Source organism: Caloenas nicobarica, chromosome 2, assembly GCF_036013445.1.
Source record: "Caloenas nicobarica isolate bCalNic1 chromosome 2, bCalNic1.hap1, whole genome shotgun sequence".
NCBI lineage: Eukaryota > Metazoa > Chordata > Aves > Columbiformes > Columbidae > Caloenas > Caloenas nicobarica.
This window is the reverse complement of record NC_088246.1, coordinates 69,289,063-69,311,902: the sequence shown is the minus strand read 5'-3', so window position 1 is coordinate 69,311,902 and position 22,840 is coordinate 69,289,063.

Sequence of the window (22,840 nt, the reverse complement as noted above, 5' to 3'; positions counted from 1 at the left end):
ATTCACAATCCAAATGACTTCTTTTATGTGAGCAAATATTGCCTTAATTTGAATTATTTTATTTTCATTGCAACCACCTTTGAATGTTTCTATAGTAATATCTCTCTTTTTCCTTGTCAAGGAACTGTCACAGACAATTTAATAAATCTTTTATACAGTTACAGTGCAAAGAAAACGATGCATTTATTTTACTCTTATGCTTGCCTGTAAATAAAAATGATATTTTAAATGGGTAGCATATAATTGCATCATAAGGAAACAATAGGAAGATGCCAGTATCAAATAGGTTAAAAAATGAGAAAATACTGGAATTAAGGTTGATATTATCTCCCTTGCTCAATCTTTTCTGAAAACTCTACCTCATCTTATTCACTTATTTTCTGGGCATGAGCAGATGGAGAACTTGGAATTGAAAGGGAGAATTCTCTGTCTGTGTGCTCCAGTGACAGTAACACACTATTCTTCAGCAACTGCAAGGAAGGACTAGGTTGTGCTGCTGGCTGGAACACACCGAGTTACTTGATAGCAAGTCCATATAATTTGGTGTCTAGGCATGAGAGGATGAAGTATACTCCCTGGAAGGGTCTGAAAGTGGGACTCTTCAGATACTTCAGTTGCTAAGCTTCAAAAAGTCTTCTCCAGACATGAACATATGGTGATTTTCATTTTATATATATATAATTTGCCACATTTGAGAAAAATGCCCACTAAAATGGCAAACAAGCATATGCAGAGTAACATCCTGAAGGCAGATACCGAGTTTCAAGTAGCACAATGTTAGAGCATCTTAATCAAGGTTGTATGCTTTCTTGTTTCCTAAACAAATAATTTTCCCTGATTTCAATCTCAAGAAAAAAAAGACTCAAGTATTTTGGTTGAACTTCTCCCAGACCCTTAGCTGTAGAATAATAAAAAGAAAAATATACAGTTCAATAATTTAGTTCAAAAAATTAAGTTTGGTAAAGTTCTGAGAACATGAAAGCAGGGTGTTCCAATGGAGAGATCTTCATGGTAGAAACCACAACCTGTGTGTCCTCTAAAGCAGAGTTGTCCATCAGGTGGGCCAGTTCAGTCTGGCCTGCAGACTTTGTTTACTGCAGAGCAATATGACACCCTAGAGCTGAATGCCACTTATGTGTGTGGGACTGATGAGACATCCATCAGGGATGGAAGAGAGGCTGGAAATGGGTCACCTTATCCACATGGTCTTTGCACAGGCCTAATAGCAACACCTAGTCTCCCCACTATTGTCACAGTAGAGGCTGTGAGATACTGCTAGAAATGCTTACATAGATCTCTCTCCTGTCACCAATGACACCCCATACTAAACAGGTCTGCCTGGCACTCCCATGTGTGTGTCTTGGTGCATATTGTATGGGTTGGCTACCTCATCTTACATTGTTTTCTCCAGCGTGGCTTTTTCTGAAACTCAAGAATTTGCTCAAAGCATCTGAGAAAGGGTTGATTTGTGACTGCTGTTCCATAGACTGACATGTGTGCAGTGAGCAGGTCGAGCCCCAAAGGGGCAATTCAACATCCTTGCAGTGTCAGGCGGGAATTCCTCATTCTTCTCTCTGTCCATCTTGAGCCTCCTCCTGCCAGTTCTCCCCCTCAGAAGAATGAGAGCACCAATAATAGAGATATCAGAGGCTTCAGGAGAAGCTGCTGGTTGCTGCTGTGTGAACAAAACCAACCAGTTTTCTGAGTTTGGATTTAAGCAACAGGATCTGGCAAAAAAAGGAATACGGGTTTTTCTCTGAGCCTGAGATGAACTAGAGAATCATGCACACTCCTATAGAAGTAGACCCTCAGCAGAGCCTCAGTAGGTATCTTGAAATCCAATCCTGCCTTGGGCAAGTGACCTCTCTTTGCAACGAGCAGGATTTTCATGTGGACATTAGGATTTCTCCACTGAAACCATTCCTGAGTAAATTACCGTGTCTTTAAATGAAGTTAAAAGCACTGACCAACTAGGAGAAGATACAGTATTCCCCATGTTAAGTGAGGTAACTGTGGCAGAGTTCCACTGCTGGAGTCACAATTTTCTGCTGCTATACAGTGTGCTTCCCAGGGAGGCCTGTTATTTAAGTTTCCTTTTATATCTCTCTTTCAGAAAAGGGTGCTGATAAGTAACAAAAATCTGTCAATTTCTTTATACTTAGATCAGTGCTAGACCAAAGACAAGGGTTATTGCATGGATGGATGCTTTGTCAGGGTGATGAACCAGCCTACACATTAATTTTATATTTTGGCCTTCTTGTTGTTGCCATTTTACCTGTCACATTAAGCATCCAGCAGGCTCCCATTTAATGTGCGAAGAATGCAGCATTTTAGATGATGCAAAGGGAGGTAAGAGCTTGACATAGCTATGGGATAAGATCTTTAAAAAAGAATGTGCCCATGCCTTATTTGGATGCAAACAAATGCCCATAATTGGCTAGGGACAAGGGATGAAGGAAGTATGGAAACACTCTCACAGGACAACTGCCAGGGGGCTTAGAAGTACAAAACACAATGGTACATAATGGGATGTTGCACAAATTGTCCAAAAGGAAAACAAATGAGAGAAGGCAATAGTGAAAAGAGAAGCTGGAAGAAAAGACAACCATTGGAGATGGGACAAGGGAGCAACAGACAGCAGAGGCTTAGCATTTAATCAAAAATAAAGAGGTGAAAAAGTCCAGGAAGGAAATACTCTAGCACTGCAGGAGACTAAGGCTCAGGAGGACTACAAGGATGTTGTGAGGTTGTGCAGGGAGAAAATTCAAAGGGCCAGAGCCCAAATAGAACTTAATCTGGCTACTTCTGTAAAAGACAATAAAAATGTTTGTATAAATATAGTAGCAACAAAAAGAGGGCTAAGGAGAATCTCTATCCTCTATTGGATGCAGGGGGAAACATGGTGGCAAAGGATGAGGAAAAGGCTGAGGTACTAAATGCCTTCTTTGACTCAGTCTTTAGTAGTCAGACCAGTTGTGCTCCAGGTACGCAGGACCCTGAGCTGGAACACAAGGATGGGGAGCAGAATGAAGCCCCAATAATCCAAGGGGAGATGATTGGCAACCTCTTACATCACTTACGTATGCACAAGTCTATGGGGCTGGATGGGATCCACCCAAGGGTTCTGAGAGAGCAGGCAGATGTTCTCACCAAGGCACTTACCATCACGTATCAGCAGTCCTGGCTAAACAGGAAGGTGCCTGTTGTCTGGAAGTTGGCAAATGTAACACCCATCTACAAGAAGGGCTGGAAGGAGGATCCAGGGAATTACAGGCCTCTCAGTCTGACCTTGGTCCCAGGGAAGGTCATGGAGCAGATCATCCTGAGTGCCATCACACCGCACATACAGGACAACCAAGCGATCAGGCCCAATCAGCATGGATTTATGAAAGGCAGGCTCTGCTTGACCAACCTGATCTCCTTCTATGACAAGGTGACCCACCTAGTAGATGAAGGAAAGGCTGTGGATTGTTGTGTACTTGGACTTTCGTAAAGCCTTTGACACAGTATCCCACAGCGTTCTCCTGGAGAATCTGGCTGCTCATGGCTTGGATGGCTGTACACTTCGCTGGGTAAAAAACTGGCTGGATGGCCAGGCCCAAACAGTGAATGGAGTTAAATCCAGTTGGCAGCTGGTCACAAATGGTGTTCCCCAGGGCTCAGTATTGGGGCCAGTTCTGTTTAATCTCTTTATCCATGATCTGGATGAGGGGATAGAGTGCACCCTCAGTAAGTCTGCAGATGACACCAAGTTGGGTGGGAGTGTTGGTACTCTGGAATAGTTTAACCTCAACTTTTTTTTAACAGAAACGTATTTGCAAGTAGGAAACCACTGTTCAGTATTTCACTTAGCAGCTTTGAAATGAGGCCATAATCAAGCTATCTGCAGGAATGCGTTTGCAGAGATTTCATTACTAGCAAACATTTCTTGGTAGGCTCACAGTGTAAAATAAGGACTTATTATTTCCCATCTGTTTTGCTGTTTAGCGTTTGTCCCTCTTACACTGACACTTCAAGCTGGCTTGCTGTGATTAGCTCAGTGTGGCAGAGACATTGCTCACATCATCTGCCAGAGCTCAGGCTTGCAGTCCTGGGCTGAAGCTGTAGGTTAAATCCACACCAAACGTTTGTACTATCATAACAACACTGGTGGCTATGGGAAAATTCTTTCTTTCTTTCTTTCTTAGGAAGTTTTGGTGAATCTAGAAACAAGAATCAGGTGTGGGGGTGAAGAAGCAGCTGTAGCAGCGGAAGGGCAGAAGAGGCAACTTATTTCATACATATGTCATGACTCACCAGGACGTGCATCTGCAGTGGGAATTAAAAAGCAAAGAGAAAAGACAAAGTAGGTTTTTCATTTGGAGTCACAGTGACTTTTCTTATAAAGCCTTCTTGGTCTTGGTTTCCAACAGTGATGGGACTGGTCAAGGCAGTTTTAATTAAGTAAGGGTTCCAGCTAAAGCTGTTTGTAATAAGAGGGCTGGGTGGCTTGTGTAAGCAGTGATCAGTCAGCCGGGTCACCAGTTGAAATGTACTCAGCTTTGTATGGTAGCAGTTCTGATCGGATGTGACTTGCAATGGTGCGAGTTTGGAGATCTTGGCCCAGTTTTCCTTGGCCACAGGTCTGCATCGTAAAAAAGAAGCACATGCTGTCATTTTAAAGTTTCTGTGGGAGCCTCTGCAGGGACAATGAAAGCACAGATATAAAGGTGAAAATCCTACAAAGTGGACAACTTGCCATTCAGAAGAAGGCAAGTCCATCACAGCCCTGTCACAGGCTAGAAAGAACCTTCTGTGCAGCATCGTTGGGCACCTTCTTCTGGTGAAGGGATAGAAAATGCCTGACATTCACTTTCTATAACTGCCTGGATGTCATGGGAGTCCCTTCATACTGTAAGCAATCATTATAACAAAGGACAGTGATCATATCACTTTATGCAACCAGCAAGGATGGAGAATTTGGAGGAAAATATGTAGAAAAAACCCACCCATGTCCCTCAGGAAAGGCTACCTATAGAGATCTATGGCAAAGTGAGAGTTTTCAGAATGACAACAACTCACCTCTATCAGAAAAGGAATAAAGTTTATGTTTGGTGGGGGGTTTTTGTTTGTTTGTTGGTTTTGGTTTTGCTTGGTGTTTATTTTTGGGGTTTTCTTTGTGTGTGTGTGGTTTTTTGTTTTGTTTTGTTTTCTTTCCCTTATAGCTAAATACTGCTTGTATTTATCCTGAAGCTTCTTTAACCAGGGGCTTGCCTTGGTCCCACAGAGTACAAGAGGAATATGCCCATTCAGTTGATAGAAGCAGAACCAAGCCCTAAATTTCCCTGGATCCTGGTACTTTAAGGATTTTTAATTTAGTAGTTTCCACAGAATTAAGAATTTATGACATATTTTCCACCACAATAAATGGAAGGAACTGTTGCCAAAATTCCTGCTACTGCGTGAGTGTGGAAAACCTGATGGTTTCTTGAGACGTAATTATCTGAATAGCTCCTATTGGCTTGCTGTGGTTTCCTCCTACTGAAGAACTACAGTCCTTTGAAATGTGAGTTGCAGGAAAACTAATTAATACATAAGGCACCTGCCATGTTAAAACCAAGGGAGGTATTATGAGATGGATAAGAAACTTGTTCTCTTGGGCTGAGATGCCTCAGTAGGTAATCAAGGCACTTCAGGCACTCTCATAGATGAGATAGTGCTGTCTCTACTCTTATTTTGACCACGAGTGCCAAAGGCCAGATGACAAACTCTGGGTGCTTGTTTAAGGGAACAAGGCTGCATATTAAGTTGCCCTGTTAGTGCTTCTCAGCACAGCAACCAATCTGCTGTACACCTAGATACATGACTACAGCGCACTTCTTAATAAAACAGGGTCGCAGTAGCTTCATTTATTCATCTTCTGTAACATCTGGGAGATCACAGAATCACAGAAGGGTCGAGGTGGGAAAGGGCCTCTGGAGGTCATCTTGTCAAAGCCCCCTGCTCAAGTAGGGCCACCTAGAGCAGGCTGCCCAGAACCATGTCCAGATGGCTTTTGAATATCTCCAAGAAGGGAGACTGAACCACCTCTCCGGGCAACATATGCCAGTGCTTGGTCACTCTCACAGTGTAAATTTTTTTCTGAGTTCACAGGGACCCACCTGTGTTTCGTTTTGTGCCTGTTGCCTCTTGTCCTGTCACTTGGGCACCACTGAAAAGGACCTGTATTGATGTAGTTTGTCTCCTTTCCTCCAGGCTAAACAGTCCCAGGTCTCTCAGACTCTCCTCATAGGAAAGATGCTCCAGTCCCTTAATCATCTTCGTGGCCCTTTGCTGGACTCTCTCTAATATGTCCGTGTCTCTCTTCTACTGAGGAGCCTAAACCTGGGACACAGGACTCCAGGTGTGGGCTGATCAGTATTGAGTAGAAGGGAATCACCTCCCTTGACCTGCTGGCAACACGCCTCCTAGTGCAAACTAGGGTGCCATTTGCCTTCTTTGCCACGTGGGCACATTGCTGGCTCATGTTCAACTCAGTGTCCACCAGGACAACCAGGTTCTTTTCTGCAAGCTGCTTTCCAGCTGAGTGGCCCCCAGCCTGTCCTGGTGAAGGGAGATGTTCCTCCCCAGGTGCAGGACCTGGCCCTTCTCCTTGTTGAACTTCATGATCGTCCTGTCAGCCCATTTCTCCAGCCTGTTGAGTTCCTTCTGATTGGCATCACAACCCTCTGGCATGCCTGCCACTCCTCTCAGTTTTGTGTCATCTGCAAACTTGCCAAAGGTACACTCACCCCATCATCCAGACCATTAATGAAGGCGTTAAGCAGGACTAGACCCAGTACTGTCCCTTGGGGTACACTGGCCTCCAACTAGACTTCATGCCACTGATTGTCTGACTCTGGGCCTGGGTCAATGAGGTCAGGTAGCTCTTGAGTTCTCTCTCTGAATTATCATGCATTATTCACTCTGGACTCCTCAAACAGCACTAGCAGTTGTGAACATTAAATCAAGGTTTATAATCTTATTTTCAAGGCAGATAGTTTCTGGCAGACTTATGTGTGGTTGGTTTTATGGAGAGATTCTGAAGGGAAAACAACATAATGGAACTGAGAGCCACTTTACTGACTTTTGAAGAAGAATTTCCTTTTCTCACTTATATCCTTCATTAGTGGTGAGCCCAGACCAGACAACTGAGAGTTGAAATTGATGCTGGCTTACTCATGAGAACAGATAGTAAAAGAGGTAATGCACACTGTGAGTGGGCCATAGTGATCAGATTGCTGAGACCATATATTTTACCCACAGAGAATAAAAATAATGTATGGTCAGAGCTACAGGCAAATATTTCCTCTTAGGGAGGGAGAATATAGACCCAGTACAAACACTATCAAAAAAATAGAATATCAAATCATATCTGAAGTAATTCTCACCTAGTACTGTCCATGGTGGGGAGGATAAGTGTCTGGTTCAAGTTGTCAGTGGTGATTTGTGAATACATGTGTGAGCCTGTGTATACGAATGTGTTGATCTAGGTAGTTTTTGCTATCTAAATGCTAGATAAATAAAAAGAAAGATTTGTACGGTTTCAGGTTTCAAACCCCTTCTCCCACTTTTTCTGTAGGTTTTTAGTCCCTGAGTCTCTCTCTTTTCCCCTTGCTTTCTCTCGGACGTTTCTCCAGCTACCTGGTGATCAGCTTCAATTAAATCTGAAATACAGTTTTCACTGCTATGCAAGTGGTGGAGGAGAAGCTTGAAGGTGATTTACAGGAACTCTGATGCTGGGGACTATACAATGAGCTAAATTGGCTCTGTCAATAAAAATCTATCTAAGCATGATTTTCAAATAGGAAATAATTTCAGGTTTGAGGTTCATTGTTCCTGAAACGCAGATGAACGCATGCCGTACTCTCCCCCTCCCGCCGCCACTCAGACCCCAAACTGGTATCAAAACTGGCAACTGTCTTTACTTTTTTTTTCTTTTTTTTTTTTTTTTTAATTCATTCATGAACAACAAGGCTGACATTGACTCTGGGAGAGAAAAGAAGCAAAGACAGTAAATATCACATTTTGTCAAGTAAACCCTCTCTACCTTCACATTGTGAGGTATTTTGGACCAGTTTTGTTGGAAAGGTTAAATCCCCAAACCCAGAGACCAAAAGGTAACTCATCCCCCACCTCTGGGGGCCCCCATACTCTGGTGCCCATCCCAAACAGTGCCCACCTGCTGTGGCATCGGGCACTCCTGAGCCATCCTCAGCACCGTCCAACCAGGGAGAAAGCCGGGACTGCAGCAGCATGGACAGGAGTGCTCATGCTTCTCATGGTACCATCAAAGACACCCAACCATGTTCTGTGGGAGCTCAGTGAGGCAGGGGAGCACACCATCTCCTGACAGAAACACACTCCCTGCTCTGACAGACTCTCTTGGCCCACGAGCTATGTGCCGGCGGCCGGGCTGGTGCGACCATCCTGCCCTGGTGCCTTGTCCTCACGCTGGCAGCAGGAGTGTCTTGGCGGGGTTTGGCCGCTGCAGTGGGCCACAGAGCCACCTCAGATCTCCCACATCTTGAATCATTCAGGGCTGGTTCTCTTCCTCTCACACAGTAACAAGATTGATAGGTTGAGATTTAATTAAAAATGATCGGCTACTGCAAGGATAGGTTTTTCTTTTTTTTTTCTTCTTTTTTTTTCTTTTTTTTTTCTTTTTTTTTTTTCTTTTTTTTTTTTCCCCCTCTTTTTTCCTTTCCCCAGGCACTTGGTTTACGTGTTTACTGTGCTAAAAACAGTTACGAGCAATCTGGATAGCCCTCTGTTAGCTGTGATGAAAACATTCTCCAGTACATCCGAGGGTGCCTGCCACTGAAGAGGCCCTAGAAACACTGCAGCTAGATGAGATGGGGAATGAGCCTTGCTTTCCACAAATCACATGCTGCGGACCCGATGCTGCCTCACACCTGGGGCCGGTGCTGCAGCACTGTCCTTGGTAGGGACTCTGGCTTGTCCACACCAGGGGCCCTTTGGTGATACCCCTGGGCTGTGCTGGGTTACACCGTGTGTCCATCCAGAGCTCAGAGCTGTGGGAGACATGGAGGTGGCTGGCACAGAGCTCGCCCTCAGAGCCTGATGTTCTTGGGGGTGACTGCCACATTCAGGAGGGGGAATAACAAAACTCACCATGATCCCTGGCACTCAGTGAGTTCCGGCACTCCAAAACAAGGTTATACCCTAAATCTATGTAGAAATATTACCCTGAGAGGTGGCAGCAGCTCAGAGCTCTCAAGCCAGATGTGCCTCTGCCTCAGAAATGACTGGCCACTGCAGCATCCCCTCGTGGGACACAGCCCAGTGCCGCTGCCCATTCCACAGCAATGTGGTGCTATGGCCACAGCCAGCTCTCCTTCACCTCACTGCACCTTTCTCCAAGGTGCAAGCCCTTTCCCTGGCTGAAAAGTTGTTTTCTACTCCCCTGTGCCACTGCTCATTCCCATGCCTGGTTTGCTCGCAGACTTCTATACATAATGCAAAAATTGTCCTTCCTTCCCACCTCACACACAATATGAACATACATGCATGTACACACACACAAATAAAAACATTCAATTCATCTAATGGTTAGAATATTTTTTTTTATTCTAGTGGGCTGTAGCAAGTCAGAACATTCCCAAAGCAAAGCTGCTTTATTACCAATTTTGAAAATGCCCCTGTCCATCATTATCAAATATCTTAAATACCCATGTTCAGCAGCATTCTGCTGGTACTTAGATTATGAGTCACTGAGTAATTCAGCCCTGCAAGGGAGACTGTAAGCTTTCTCCCCCCGTCTTTTCCAGAGAGGACATGCCAGTGGGGGACCTTCATTAATATTCACTGTAATGTACATCTGTTTGCCCCCTCAGCCACTGCATGAAAATACATAGGGAGAGGGGGAAGGGCAGAGTAAGGGCTTCAAAATGTTTGTAGCTGAGGCAGGAGCCAGAGATGCACCCTGAGCTGTTTCTGTCAGTCTGACAGGGACAGCAAATGTTTACCATCTCTAGGAGACATTCTTTGTGGCTTTATAAGCACTGAAGCATTTGAAATAAGAAAAGCACTAGTGGTGGCTGAGGAATAACAATGGAGCTCAGGTTGATAGTGTTCCTCAACAGCTCAGTGTTAGGGCTGGATCCTGGGTGTGGATGCGAGTGACCCACTTAAGAATTTTTGTTGCTGTTGTTCAGAAAACCTCACTGTCTACCTTGCGTCCCATTGAGACGCAGCTATGACAGAGTCATACTTCATATTCATCTATAGGAACATCTGGCCCATGTCTAACATTTAATTTCCACACCATTAGAGTCAAACAATACGTGTACATCAGTAGATAATGTAATGCATTATCACGCAAGGCAGAGAGCAGCAATTTATTAGCCTAATTTAAAATAGCCTTCAGCAAAAAATAGTGCATCTTAATTCATGGATCTGAAAGGAATGACATATTTTCCTGTAAAATGCAAAGGTATGAACAGGAACAGAGACATGCTTTCCCACAGTGGTGCATATATTATTTCTTTTTCTTGTAAATCTTTTAAAAGATGAAATATCATTTCTCTTAAAAAAAAAGGAAAAAAAAAAGAAAAAAAAAGGAAAACTTCAAAACCAAGGTACATCCATAATAATACAAAAGGAGAAATCTTACCAAGGGGACAAAAGAGAAAGAGCTGCCCCAGAACACAAGCAGAAGTGACCTTTCCTTTACAGTGAAGCTGTGATCTGAATGTGAAGATCACTCAGACTTTCCATGCTCATATTTGAACAAATCCAGGCTCCTCAAGTGCACATCAAGCATTTCCTCTTTTTTTTATCTATTTTTTTTAATCTGTCTTTTCCAATAAAGGACATTCCCTAGATAGGACCAAAAATATCAAAACAAATTAGAAGCCTTTGCCACCCTAGCAAAATGAGTCACTTTTCACAAGCCTTTGATTAAAGACCGTAACTTCCTTCTAGGGGGAAATTAACTTCCTAAATGGCAGAGCAACATTAGGTTTACATGCGACCCAAAGTTCATTTCAGTTCTCTGAAGGGGGATCAATTTTCGCACTTCTAGTTAATAAATACATCATAGGTTCTGTTCTATGCTGCTCAGCTCCTCTCTACTTTCTCTGTCCTGTACCCCAAGTTAGCAGCTGTCTGAAGCCGAGATTTCTGTTTGGCAACATTTCTGCCTACCCTTTTTTTATTTGTTATGAAAATGCCACTGGAAAAAATACATACGCAGGGAGGTTAGAGCAAAGTCTAGCCAAACAAATTCTGAGCTATTGTTTTCCATGGTGGAGCCTCTGTGCTAGGAGAACTGGAGGGCTGCCCTGCCAGCCTGGGACACAGCCTGGAGGTGGGAGAGTGCCCACTCCCCCAGCAGCGCTTTCGAAGAAAGCAGTATTATGTGGGCAGCTCGAGCCTGCTGAAACATCAGATGTTTTGAGAGCTTCTTGGGAGATTTAGTTAGGAGAACCCGCAGTTCAATGGAAACCTTGCAATATTCGAAACAGAAGTTTTAGATGACCAGGAGACCTTGAAGGTAAAAAATAATAGTATGCTTATCGCAAAAATCTGTGTCAGCGCCACCATTGTTTGGCAGCACCTGAATGGAGGTTCCCAAGGTCTCAGCTGTGGAATTTGCCCGAGACAACATATGAATGAAAATTCTCCACAAAAGAAGCTTAACTGTTAGTTATTCTTTCAGCATCAAAGACAGTTTATCTCCATCATGATGAACTGCTCCATTCAGTGTGCTCGCACAGAATAGCACAGGGATGATTGGTCATGGGGAATTACAAACATAAAAAAGTGACATAATGCTGCAATGTATGGAGACAGAAAAGTCAGAAGTCCCAGGTTTACATGGGAGCTCTTCTGGTCAGCTGGGACAGGACCTGGCTGAGCACCACGGAAAACATCACAGCTGTGCCGAGGCCGAAGGGGTGGGCAGAGGGAGGAAGAGTGAGGGAAATTTTTGCTGTTCCGCTTTGGCTGCTGGCAGCTTTCTGAATAGGTGTGTGAGCACGCTTTGGTCAGGTCGAGTTCAGTCTGGCCGTGACTCCAGGAGAGAGCTGCAAGTGTCAAGGACAATGAAACAGGAGATACAGCCCTGGGCAGAGCATCCCACAGCAGAGCTGTGACAGGGCATGCCCGTCAGCACTGGCAAGGGGAGTTCTGGAGCTGAAGCTGAAAAATCGATGCGTTTGACTAAATTAAACAAGCCTTACTTCAACCAGGGAGACAGTCTCCCTGCTTGGAGGAGGGCTGGTACTCTTGTACTTTTAAAAATACTGTGCTGTTGACTTAAAACATGAATAGCAGCAAGAATAGCAGGATCCAAGATCCAGGTGGGCGATCCAGCTCAGCAGTCGAACAGACCACTGCCCTTCTGAAAAGAAAGAGGACTATAAACGCAGAGGGTCTTGCAGATTTAGAAAGAGTCTACTTGACATATGTCCACTTGACACATGTCAAGAGAAAGAGAAGGACAATAAATCTTACACCAAACAAAAGTAATCTCATCCAACTGGCCGGTGTACTGGAAGGCTTGATTTGGATGGTTTACTAATTGGCCGCAATACAGCATGGTTGCTTGGGGTGGGTGAGATGAGAGGGTGGTCTCTGTGTGTGAAAGAAGTGAAAGATGGCACACCAGCAGAAGATTTTGGCTACCCATCTCAGCTGCAAAAGAAGGGATGAATCATCTTCCTACCTTACCCCATGGTATATAAAGCGGCCTGGAATAAAGCTGGTAAATCCTACCTGACTTCTGTTTATCATCCCTTTACGAAGAGGCAGCTGGATGTATTCTCCTGGCAGAGACACTACCCTTGTAAGGACGTAGCTTAAGCTGAGATACCTGTGTCTCTCTAGGAAGGAAATAAGACAAAGAAAAGGTGCTTGCATTAATGCTGCCTCAGGGCACCAGCAAGTTACGGGTTGGTGGGTTTTACAAGACTACTTACTATGCTATTCAATTAAAAAAAAAGGAGCAGTTACCATAGCAACACCCACATCTAATGGCTCTTATGCTACCTCTGAGATACAAAGCACCTTCTTACAGAGATACATTGACCAATACAGCATGTCGTGGGAAGTTTTATGCTTCTAGCAATGGTTTAAGGGGGAGAATGTGCGTTCCAATAACCAGACATATTTATATCCCCAGGTTGTAATATTAATTTATAACAAATTATTTTGGTTCCCTGATACCTCTTTTCTTCTCATTACCATTTCGTTTCTAATAGCTCCTTCATTTTTTTCTTTTGTTCCCCCCTGGATGGATGATATTTGATTAAGTACAGGATGAGATTTGCATATGGGAGCTCGGGGATAGGTCTAGCAGTTAGGTGGGTCATATCTGTCTGTGGATCTCGTATCTGGGAAACGCTGCCACTTTATCACAATTGAGCAGTCACTGCCGAGTGGAAGCCAGGGGCTAGAAGGTGTTTGTGGAATGCAGTCTGATACTATGGGTGGTAAAGGACAGCTTTGCTGTCCTGAAAAGGGATGGAAAGCAACATTTTTTATTTCTCCAGCCCAGGAGGGAAAAGTGGGAAGATGAGGGGGTTGCTTATCTCCCCCAGGCACGAGGAACAGGGTGTGGAAGTCTCTTTCTTGCCCTTCATTACAGGCATGGTCAAATGGGGGAAAAGTTACCTGACCCCCTCGAATGTGGTAAGGGCCAAACTAACGTCCCCATGTGAGGAAGAGAGAAGGGACAGCTGGGTCTCAGGATGTCCTCCTCACCCCTTGGCCCTCCCTGTGGACATTTTATTTCTTTGCAACAAGTCACAGAGGGCACATGTGCTACTGTGGAAGAGCAAGATACTGCAGGATGCTGCATTCCCTGTCCCCAGCTACTCCTTTAAATATAACCCTACAAAGTGGCACATTGCAGGACTGGCTTCTGTTCCCTGGGGAGCTTGGAATGGTGAGGGGTAATGCAAGAATCACAGAACTTCTTCCGCTGCCCTGAGCAAAGCCCAGCTTGTGATCTCTGGGTCTCACAGCTCACCTGCCACTTGAGCTCCCACCATGTTTCTGAAAAGCGGGGTCAAAGCTGACAATTAGTTTCCAGAAACAACAACAAAAAAAATGAAGCAAATCCTCAATAACCTCTGATTTTCAGTCTTGTAATTATCTAGCCAGCCCAGCAGGAGAGGAACAACATGTTTGTCCTTCCTACACCAAATATTCCTTGCAAATCTAAAAAAAAAAAATCAAAAAAACCCCTAATAATTTGAAGAAAGATACAGATTAATCACAGTAATTACTATTTAGATGTACATAATCTGCATAAACACAGGACACTGCTATTTTCTTACTGCAGTATCACTGAAAAAAATCCCTTTCATTCAAATTGCAAGACGGAGTGTCTGTTCCATGTTATTTTTCCATGAACATAGGGCTCCATGTATTATTTGTGATACTCCTAATTTTTAATTACCCCAAATTAAAACAATGGGATGATATATGATGAGTGAAACCAAGCATATGTTAAAAACGTCTAAACAGTTTTACCTGGGAAAATGAACAGAAACATAAATTGCTTGTATTGCATATTTAAAAATTCAATAGCAAGCTAAAATTATCATTTGCATTAATGTATTCTGAAATATGAATTATTAAGTGATTCACATTGGTGCAACAAAAGCCAGTTTGAAGAACCTAGCTTTAGCCTGAAGCATTCCTCAGCAGCCTTATCTTCCCAGTTCCCTCTAAATAGTGCTAAATATATAAAGGAAATTCTTCTAATTGGAAAAAATGTATACACAACACCTGTATATAAAAAAAAAAACCCTCCACATTTCTAAGTGGCTTTAAAGAAAACCCCTCTCAAACAAAAGAAATTCAAATATTCAATGCTATTCAAGTCTACTGTCTCTTTTTCATTCTTCCTTTTTTAACCCCCTTTGTACTTTGCCTTCCTGTAATTTTTTTTTTCTTTGCTTTAATCCCAGCCATTGCTTAGGTTTTTGTTTGTTTGGTTGGTTGGTTTTTATCCCTTCTCTCTTTAAATACAGTCCAATTATTTGGAGGTCAAGGTAACGACCTTCCAGAGGGAAGGATGGCAAGCGCCGGCGCCTGGGGTGCTAGGGGAGCATCCGAGGGCACAGAGGGGCCCTGGGGACTGCGGCAGCAGCCTGGAGAGACACCGGGTGGTGGGACCAGGAGGTTTGTGGGACCTGTGGGGCAGGAGCTCTGTCTTTCTTCTTTACACAGTGGCAGGAGGGAGCGTGCAGGATGGGGAGGTGGGAGGGAATGACTGAAAGCGGAAACATTACCCAGTGCTTCACCCAGCAAAATCTTAGTTCATAGAGTAATACTTCCTCCTCTGCACTGTGTAAGAAGGGAGAATAAAGTCAGCAAGGTTTTCTGGGACTGGGGCTTGGACTTTTGTAACTCAGGATCCCTTTTATAGGGGATTTCCCTTCCACCCGCTTTGTTTTGGGCTGAGGAAATGAGATCTTGATGGATAGCAAGACTAACAAGTACTAGTTAAAGAGGGGTGGCCCAATGATCGAAAGCACCCCCCAGTCACTCTTGGACTCTTGTCTTCTGATGTGCTGAAGGTCAAGCAGTGAGTTTGTGGAAGAGCCGAAGTTAGCAGCCTGTGTTCCCAGAGCTCTGCTTTCGCTGTACAGGCTTGATTTCCTGGAACGCTCCAGGTAACGTCAGTGAGAGGACAGTTGCAAAATATCTTTGACTAATCAGGGCTGAGATGCTGCTGCTTCTCAAAACAGTTTATCAGTCATAAATGCCAGATTTGGGACGTGTGTTGCACAGCCCAAGTTTGCAGACTTCCCCCTGCACTGAGACACAAAGCTCAGCATTTCTGAAATTGAATTTCTCTTCATGCCATGTGATTACAGATATATTCTGACTCACTATTTCCATTTCTCTTATGTATTAGTTAAAAGGAAAAAAATGGTTGGAAAAAATTACCTCTGTAGCATTATTTCTATAAAAATTCATTTCATATGCGAAGTGTTACACTGCTCTGGGAAAAGTGACACCAAAGGACTTATGTGTAATTATGTCTATGTGTTGTGCATATACAAACACACGCACACAAGGCGCCTCATGAGCTATGCTATTTAAGAGACCAAAAGAGGACGTGACATTTACCCAATACAATAAACATAGATCAAAAATAAGTTGCCATGAGATCATTAGAGCACAGTTATGCACAAATAGCTTTACATGGCCAGCAGTGTTGCTAGTCCAGTGTCTTGTCACCACACAAGTACCCTTAGTAACCCTGGTTACCAGGAATATTTTATTCCTAGTCTCCACTCGTTAGAAATGGGTATAAACCTTGAAGTTGAAGAGTTTCGTTTGCTTCTGACAAATCTGCTAACCTGGCTGGATATTTTTGTTACCTCATTAGGTATCAGAACCTTTAAAAAAAAAAAAAAAAAGAACCTGCCATGTTCTTGGCCCCTGAGATCTCCTGGAGGAGAGAATACATTAGTTGCACACGCTCAGGCATAAGAAATCATCTGTTTTTCATTAGCTTTGCATTTTCCACTTTCCTATGTCTCTGAATTTCCCCATGTTCTGGTACCGGGGTCCCATCACGCTCACTGGGAGAGGAAGGACAGGAGCTGCAGAACAGGTACCTGCTTATACAAAGCTTGCATGTTTCTGCCTAGGAGATCCCAGCCCAAAGCGCAGCTCCTGAGCTTGCCCAATGAGGCCTTGCATTGTGCATGCCCGTGCTGGTTGACCCAGGGAGACAATATCACTCAAAGTATATGGAGATCAAAGTATGTAGAGATACTGCTGCACGTGAACTTCCAGGTGTCCAGGAAATGCCAACAGATGAACTGCAAGAGGAATGTCTACTCTGGCCCTATTCGATCACACTTACTTCAGACATCTGTCACACACTTTGCTGCTTTTCGTGAGATGTGGTCCCTAGTCTGAAGTAAACATGGGTAAGGCGACCTGGATCCACCTGCCCCTGAAGATGTATTCCCAGGTAACCACCCTGGCCCCTGAAGGGATGTTTCCTGTCACTGGTGGTCTGGAGCAGCCAGGTCCCCCCAATTCTCCACATGGAACAGAACTGAAGCCAACGGGTCCCCCAAACCATCCCATACCTCATCTTTACCCATACCAAACCATAGCTGGGGAAAGGGGTACCTTGCCAGGAGACCCCGGGGGCTGAGCAACCCACTTCACATTCCTTTCTGATGAGATTTGCAAACTTCTACTGGCCCAGCAAGCCCGGGGTGGAAAGAAGCCCTTTTGGGCATCCCACAGCTGGGTCTCAGGAGCTCTCCTCTTGTATCTATCTGCTGAGTCTCATGAACTGGAGCAGCAATTGCTGTTTGGGCCCCTTCTTGGAGACGGCTTGCTCCCACCTGCCGAGCTCAGCTGGGCAGTGGTGAGTCAGGGGCCACGCTTGCCCATTTCTCCACATTGTTTCACGTTCAGTTAAAAACAAAGCTGTCAGTAATTAACAAAACATGAGATATTTGAGAAACCAGATTTGCCAAGCTGCTATTTTAGCAAATCGTAATGGTGTCACTGCCAAAATCATCACTTCTCCCCTCTGCCCCGCCTCTGGAATCAGTGGTGCGCTGTGAAATTGAAAACCTTAGTGTGCGGGAAGAAAGTGAGGTTCAAAGAAAGCTGCAGTTTTTCAGTTTTTTACACTACCAATGCAAAATGTGGCATAACAAATTTAATGACACTGTCTAAAAAAATTCTCTCTTCTTTGGATTTTTCTTGCTCTCTGAGTAATAGCAAGCAAGCTGGTCCTAGTCAAACAAAGCAAGCACCTACCGAAGAGTTTTGTGGAAAAAAAAAAAATTCTTCCTTTAAACAGAGGGAAATGCAGGCTGGCAGAGTTGTAGTAATTCACACGATGTAGTTTGTAGGCCAGGAGTAAAGTACACAGCTCATGGGCCCTGTCCAGTACATTAACTGCTGGGCTGCAATGTTGTCCCCTCCAGTGGATGAGCTTGGTTGCAGGACGGGCTCAGAAGTCAGAAGTTATTACAGGTCTCATTCTGCACCACGTTTATTTAGTGTTTGAAGATGTGTGTAACTCTTGAATCTCACAAACCGTGATTGGAACTGAGAGCTCTCACCCGCTCACCAGAGCTGCTTAGTGTTCACCAAAAAACAATGAATCCTATACTCTAGAAAACCTTACTGTCAAGATGTGCATGTGTTTAAAGAAGCTACATATTCACCAGCCTTTAGGCTTGGTTCTGAGTTCAACAGTGCTAGCAAACGACCTTGCTATTTCTAAGAAATTAGGCAGAAGTCAGGTACTGGACAGAATGGGATTCCCTAGGCGTTTTGTTACAGGAACAGAACTTTATGAGGTCAGACATTAAATAGGGTGGAAAAAGCCATATTAAAAACCTGAGTCAAGACCTGTTGTAGTCATGGGAAATTTTCTGATCAACTTCTGTGGACACTGGATCAGGCTGTGAGAGAACATTATGATTTCACATGTCAGTATTCAAACTTCAGGATGTCAATGTCAGACTGTTTACACTGCCCCAAAGCATTTGGGTTAGACAGCACTAAGGTTACTACTATTTTTCAAAAAACCCACTCTAATAAGAGGCAACTTTTTCTACAAGCCATATAATAAACCTTGAGGAATCAATTTAATACTGGGATGCTAATGTGAAACTCACTGATGTAAACAATTAGCACATCTTTGTTGACTCATGGTGACATTTTCTGAAGTGCTTAAACAGCTGAAGAATACAAACCAGTTAAAATGAATTTATATCCCTTTGAAAAAAGGAGGCATTTTCAAAGGTGTCCAATTTGGATACCCCGTTTCCACTAGAAATGAGGGAAAATTGAGCGTCCACTTTATAAAACTAGTTTTGAAAATCTCACCTTTAATTCTTTCTATGGACCATATTTTAGTATTTTTCCATTCCAATAGATTTATCAAGGTGCTGTCACATCATCTTGCTCTTCTAGCAGGTATTTCCACCAAACACAGCAATAATGCAATACTCATGTAACCAAGATATCTCCTCCAGTGCTGCAGCATCACACTCCTCAACATGTGAGATGACATCTATCCAGGGATTTGATGGAATTTCCTGGAGTGTTTCAGCTTCTCTCCAGCTTCTCACTCTCTTCTTGCTGGTTGTTTCTTATCACAAACAGTCCCTTAGGATTAAAATAGTCTGCCACTGGCTGAGAGTGCATATGTAGGCACGAAGTTGCCTTATTATTCCTAACAGTGACCCATTTCTGCTGAGAACTTTGCTGAGGATTTCCATTCCGTTGTGCTCCTTCATGAGAGCTGTAGAAACTCAATGTACCTGATGCACATGCTAGTGTGGGCAGTAGCTTTTACAATTTCTCTGACCCCTCCCTAGGGGCATTTGCATAATTATTTCATGCTAAGTAGAGAGGCTTCATGTCTTGAAGCTTCTTTGCACCATTTCCAACAGTGCACATGGGAGCACTAGATTTCCTTCTAGTGTTCCCTCAAAATTGGGTCTCTCATATCTGAAGTTATTGGATATATTGTCTCTTTTCCCCTTCCCTCCTCCCAGCACAAGCCCTCAAGTGCAAGTTAGGTGTACTTCTTTGGTTGGACATACCAGGTGTTAAAAGCAGGGGAAACCCAGAGCTTGAAACCCCCACGACAGAAATCCACCAGACCTTTGATGTGAGGTAGGTCTCTGAACAGCTCAACAATTACACGCCTTAAATGGTTTTGCAGGTCAGTGCAAGCAGCAGGGTGGCCATTGAAGGGCTCTGGGTACCTCCACAGTTAGCAGGCAATTAGGAGTTGCAAGGTGAAAGTCCATGGTGTTCAAACACTGAAGTTAGACTGTGCTCAGATGCTGTTTAAGCTGCTGCTGATACATGCCAAGATATTGCCTCTCCTAGTCCAGCCCCAAGCATGACTTGTTGGCTACCAAGTCCATAGCACATCTCCAGGCTTATACTCCAACCCAGTTAAGTCAAAACAAGCTTATTTAGCCTCAACATTTTTGATAGGATTTTTTTTTTTTTAATACTTAGACCATTTTGGCCAGGTGGGGAATGACAATGATACTGGCAGATCCGAACGGGAAGGGGAAAGGGAGGCAAAGGCTCTTCTCGGTGACAACCAACAGTAAGACAAGGGGTAATGGGTTCAAGCTGGAACACAAGAGGTTCCACTTAAATTTGAGAAGAAACTTCTTCTCAGTGAGGGTGACAGAGCACTGAAACAGGCTGCCCAGGGAGGTTGTGGAGTCTCCTTCTCTGGAGACATTCAAAACCCGCCTGGACGCCTTCCTGTGTAACCTCACCTAGGTGTTCCTGCCCTGGCAGGAGGATTGGACTAGACGATCTTTCGAGGTCCCTTCCAATCCCTAACATTCTGTGATTCTGTGAAATGCCTATAAGGAAGGTAACTGATGAACAGCTGAGAACAGGCTGTGTTTGGTAATCTCTTAGTCCACATCAGCTGCAGCCTAAAGTGCTGCTTTACATCTGATTACAACCTTTGTCTTCTAAACAGCTCTGGGTCTCTTGGTGGTTCTTAGCAGTTTCAAGAAATTATCTGCTATCTGCATATCCTACATTGCTTAGGTACACAAGTAAGATACTCCTTACTGCTCCTCCCTCAGACACTCTGGAGACATAAGACAGACGATTCCAGTCTGGAACCATTCCATTCCGATTAGCCACTGTTTTTTTGTAACATATTTTTTATTTAAGTAAATCAAGAGGTTCCATTTAGCATATTGCGTTTGTCTTGGCATACACATCACACATGCAGATACTCTATATTAAGGCTTTCGTGCAGCCGTTAGCAAAAGAATCAGCCAAATGTATCCCTGGTGTAACTCTACTCACTTCAGTGAAGTTTCACTAGGGTATCCATATTCTGTTGATTTGTCCTGTTCATTCTCATTCCAAAAGACGAAACTCAAGAAAATGTATGTTTGTATTTAGTTAATACAGTGTATTCCCTGTATGATACACATTTAATCCCCTGCACTTTCCCTTCACTGTATGCTATACTGCTTGATGCTTTATAGGAATGATTTTCACATTTATATATCATTCTGCTTTTACAACAGTTGTTGTAACAACATAGATATTGCAAGAACAAGACGTGGGCAGTCAGGAAACATTAAACTTTAAGTTGCCATTTGCCCCATGAATATAAGCCAGCAACCTTGAAGTGAGTCTGTTTGCACCAGCAAACGTAAGAGCAGCAGGAGTCACCTGGGTGAGGAGTTATGAATGCCAGTCTCCAAGGATCAGTTCTCGTCTCTATTTCAATCTGAAGGTGAGAGGAGCAGCATCAAAGAGGTGAGAAGAAACAGATCCAATAACAGCTCCTTGGTCTGGTGTGGGCAGGACTTCACCTGGCTTACAATGCGGTGCATTGCATTGCCTGGACTATCCTGTCACAACTCTATGTTTGCTTCCACAGGCACTGGTAGTTGTACCTCTCTGTATAAAAACCAGGCCAGCAGAGCACTGCCTGCCACGAGAGTCAGTTCAGAAGAATTAAAGCAGAGTGATTTCAGTCATAGAGACTTGGGTGAGCTCCCCTACAAATTGATTTTTGCCTCTCTGCTATCAAACACTTTTATCAATGACATGGGTGGGAGCATAATTGTTTTCTGGACTAAGTCTACCCTGACAAAAAGAGTCAGTAAGAGCGATGAAGATCACACATCACCAGTCTGGAGCATTTGCTAAATTGGGCACAGGTAAATGACATGCCTGATGAGCACAGAATCACAGAATCACAGAATGTTAGGGATTGGAAGGGACCTCGAAAGATCATCTAGTCCAATCCCCCTGCCAGAGCAGGAACACCTAGGTGAGGTTACACAGGAAGGCATCCAGGCGGGTTTTGAATGTCTCCAGAGAAGGAGAATCCACAATCCCCCTGGGCAGCCTGTTCCAGTGTTCCGTCACCCTCACTGAGAAGAAGTTTCTTCTCACATTTAAGTGGAACCTCTTGTGTTCCAGCTTGAACCCATTACCCCTCGTCTTACTGTTGGTTGTCACCGAGAAGAGCCTGGCTCCATCCTCGTGACACCCACCCTTTATATATTTATAAACATTAATGAGGTCACCCCTCAGTCTCCTCTTCTCCAAGCTAAAGAGACCCAGCTCCCTCAGCCTTTCCTCATAAGGGAGATGCTCCACTCCCTTAATCATCTTCGTGGCCCTGCGCTGGACTCTCTCCAGCAGTTCCCTGTCCTTCTTGAACTGAGGGGCCCAGAACTGGACACAATATTCCAGATGAGGTCTCACCAGGGCAGAGTAGAGGGGAAGGAGAACCTCTCTGGACCTACTAACCACTCCCCTTCTAATACACCCCAGGATGCCATTGGCCTTCTTGGCCACAAGGGCACAGTGCTGGCTCATGGTCATCCTGCTGTCCACCAGGACCCCCAGGTCCCTTTCCCCTACACTGCTCTCTAATAGGTCATTCCCCAACCTGTACTGGAACCTGGGGTTGTTCCTGCCCAGATGCAAGACTCTACATTTCCCCTTGTTATATTTCATTAAATTTTTCCCCGCCCAACTCTCCAGCCTGTCCAGATCTCGCTGGATGTCAGCACAGCCTTCTGGCGTGTCAGCCACTCCTCCCAGCTTGGTGTCATCAGCAAACTTGCTGATAGTGCACTCAATTCCCTCATCCAAGTCATTGATGAATATATTCAACAGTATTGGTCCCAGAACTGACCCTTGAGGCACTCCACTAGATACAGGTCTCCAACCAGACTCCGCCCCATTGATCACAACTCTCTGGCTTCTCTCCTTCAGCCAGTTTGCAGTCCACCTCACTACCCGATCATCCAGTCCACACTTCCTCAGTTTTGCC